The following is a 3593-nucleotide window of genomic DNA, read 5'->3' as shown; positions in this document are numbered from 1 at the left end:
GACCCCCCGTATGGATCGGCCCCCCTCAACAGATTAGAGCGGGGGCTATGCTAATCCTGGCCATTAAGCTATAAGCTGTAGCGTCGAATGGCTGAATGGCCCAAAGCCCAAAAGGACAATAATTAGCGACACGCTCAATTGATCCATTAACATAGCCCGGACTATTTTTGATCCATTAAAACATGCATACACCTTACCCATTGATGCATATCCCCGTCATGTTCAATTCTACTCGACGGTGTCGATCTCGATTGACTGCCGCCCCGCCTGATCTAGGGCTTCCTTCAGTGTTTCCGCCAACGACTGACGAAGGTGTGGCGGCCATGTGGGACGCGATTGTCAACTACGGCCTGCCGAATAGCTGCTGTTAACAGCCAGCCGACTGCGGTCTTCTGTCTCGCTACATGCCTCACACGTAGGTACAAATCTGATTCCGTGATCTCTTAGATATATCGTATAGACATACTAATATTGTAGATTATACAAACTACTACTCGTAGTTCTGTACATTTAAGTCAGATCAATTAAATTACATATTGTTTGTACTAAGTAGAATTGCTGGTGGTGCACTGGTGCTGATGTTGGTCAGTTGGAGTGCTAAATCATCAAGCGGTTATGCAATCAAGTCTAAACCTAGCATGAATTATGTACGCATAAGTAAGAGTGTAACTAGAAGCCTGATTTGCCTTTTTGTAATTTAACTATGATTCATTGTCAATGAGATCACTAAAAACATGCTTTCAAAATGGTGTGAACGAAAAAGGAAGATATCATCATTAAATATTATATCACAACCAAGTACCTACAGAGCTTGTGAAGGCACATTTTTTATATAAAAATTCTTCACCATGTATGTTACTTAAATTGAATGTATGTTAGTGTTAGTTATCGGGTGCAGTCATTATTCTCTTCGCCACCCCTATGTCTAAATCCTGGCTCCGCCCCTGATCACAGGGCTGCCGGATTTCAACAACTCGCAGCTGATTATTCCCGGATGCCTCACAATCCAAGCAGCAAAGTACATATCCAACTCCTCGTGATTCGGATTTCTCTCTTGGTCTAGTATATTCTATCTATGTGTGAAACTATTCCGACGAGTGACAACAAGTAGGGAATGATAAGCTGGCTACAAGCATGCCAAGCAAATATATTCAGCTAAGGCAAGATGCAATGCTCTTAAAACAAAGGAAGGATGGTGGTTGCATAAGTTAACCATCCAACAAACATTTAAACCACATCTTTTTACACAAAAAAGAAAATAGACCACATCTTTTCACTGGAAGAAAGAACCTAAATCCCACCACTCATGTGCTTTCATTCAACAGTCTATGAATGCACCGGGTCGAAACAGTGGGGCTCAATTTATTCAAGTTGTAGTAGTTACAATAGTTAGAAAAAATAAAAATAAATCAATTTGGATACAATTAAGCCCGTAGATCTCAAAGGATATGCCTGGCTGCAAGACCAAGTGATGTTAGAAGTATAATTAGGTTTAAGTTAGAAATTAGGAGATAGAAATAGAATATGTTTAAACCACGTGTAACTTGTCTTGTACTCTAGGCCTCTACCCCGCATGTACTTCTATATATACCCCATACAAGGGTCAGATCAATACAATCAAATATTAGCCATCCTATATTTTTCATATGGTATCAGAGCCAATAGGTCTTCAGTTTAAGACCCTGTAAATGCAGTAGTAAATAAAACAATTCTGCGGTCTACATCAAGCCCATGTCTAAGGACTAAAATAGCCTGGACGTGAGGGGAAGTGTTGAAATATATTGCCCACCTCCCTCCATCAGTTCGGACTTTTGAATGAGTTAACTGGTGTATGACTTCAATATGATATCAGAGCCTAGAGGTTTTGAGTTCAAGACCCTGCAAACTCAGTATTATAAAAAACGATTATGTGGCCTACATCAAACCCACATCTAAGGACTAAAATAGCGTAGACGTGAGGGGGAGTGTTGAAATATATTGCCCACCTCGCTTCATCAGTTCAGACTTTTGGATGAACTGATTGGAGCATGAATTCAATATGGTATCCAAGCCAAGAGGTCTTGAGTTCAAAACCCTGCCAACGTAGTATTAAATAAAACAATTCTATGGCCTATAATCTGCTATACGTCCGCCTCCATCCGCCCTACAAAGCAGCAGCCGTGCAGAACTCGGCTATGGCCCATCGCAGAGTCTGTGTACTCAACAAGATCTATGCAACTCCAAGACCACATGGACCGAACGACGACCAACCCGACGAACCGGTGCCTAGATCACGGGACGACACTAGCCACCGACGTACCGAGCATGCTACATCGACGTCGGCTGCACCAGATATTCTTCATTGAGTTGTACGACTACGCCGGGCTACAAGCCAACATACTTCTTCGGCACGACATGACATCGACACTTCATCATCACGGAGGGACGCCTTCAAGCGACTCATCATCATCGATACGCTGCTGCAACACCATCGCCGACACTTCATCGCCAAGGTCTTCACCAACGTGCTCTCTTCATCACCATCATCGTCAACACACCGCCGCCACCTCGTCCACAAGATGGACATCTAGTGTCCTCTGACAGATTATACTGCAAGACGCGACCTCGACGACGGCAATGACCGTGTCACGACGACGGCATCGACCGCGTCATCCACGACGACACGACTGCATTGACACGGCGTCACTACAGTGACGGCCCTACACGGCCACACGGTTCTGGCAAAAATGATATGTGCTCGATGGGCTTCCTCTGGTCTTGGAAAAACTGATGGACTCATCACCGACGACACCCTCTGACATCAGCAAGGTGCATCGTCCACGTCTGCAGCTCCGTCATAGCTCATTATTTTTTGCGCCTCTGGCTTTGTGCGGCTTCATCATTCTCGACCACCACACCATCGACAACGGCTACATCTCCATGATCGGCTACCTCGACATTGACATCAATGTCTACATCTACATCAACTCATTGGCAACAACTCCAGTCAACAACGTCCATGTCATCACTAGTGTCCACACCACTCCCGCTGTGACTGCGGGAGGGAATAGAGAAGAGACAGCGAAGGCACCAGAAGGGGACGCAGTCACCGCACTAGGTGTCGACCCATCAGAGACACTGTTGATGATGGCGTAATGGAAAATTCAGTCGCAATTGTCCGCTTCACTCCCGCTACGACTGAGGGGAAATGTTAGAAGTATAATTGGGTTTAAATTAGAGATTAGGAGATAGAGATAGAATATGTTTAAACCACGTGTAACTTGTCTTGTACTCCAAGCCTCTACCCCTCATGTACTTCTATATATACCTCATACGAGGGTCAGATCAATAGAACACAATATTAACCATCCTATATTTTTCACAAGTGTCACATATATACTCTCTAGCATCACATTAATCTGTGGGCCCTCTGCTTTTCTTCTTCTCCTCTTCCCCTCCTTACCATGAGATATTCTCCATGCATAGGGCTATGTGCTTCCGCGCCGGCTGGGGCTAACGGGCTGCACTGCGCCAGACCGCATGCTGCAACCACGTGTTGGAGATGCTGGGACCGCCTTGCAAGGATGCTAGAACCGATTTCTGCCGCTGCTATA

The sequence above is a fragment of the Triticum aestivum genome, chromosome 3A (assembly GCF_018294505.1).
Source record: "Triticum aestivum cultivar Chinese Spring chromosome 3A, IWGSC CS RefSeq v2.1, whole genome shotgun sequence".
NCBI classification, from domain to species: Eukaryota; Viridiplantae; Streptophyta; class Magnoliopsida; order Poales; family Poaceae; genus Triticum; species Triticum aestivum.
The sequence above is the reverse complement of the archived record's forward strand: the minus strand, read 5'-3'. Positions refer to the sequence as shown.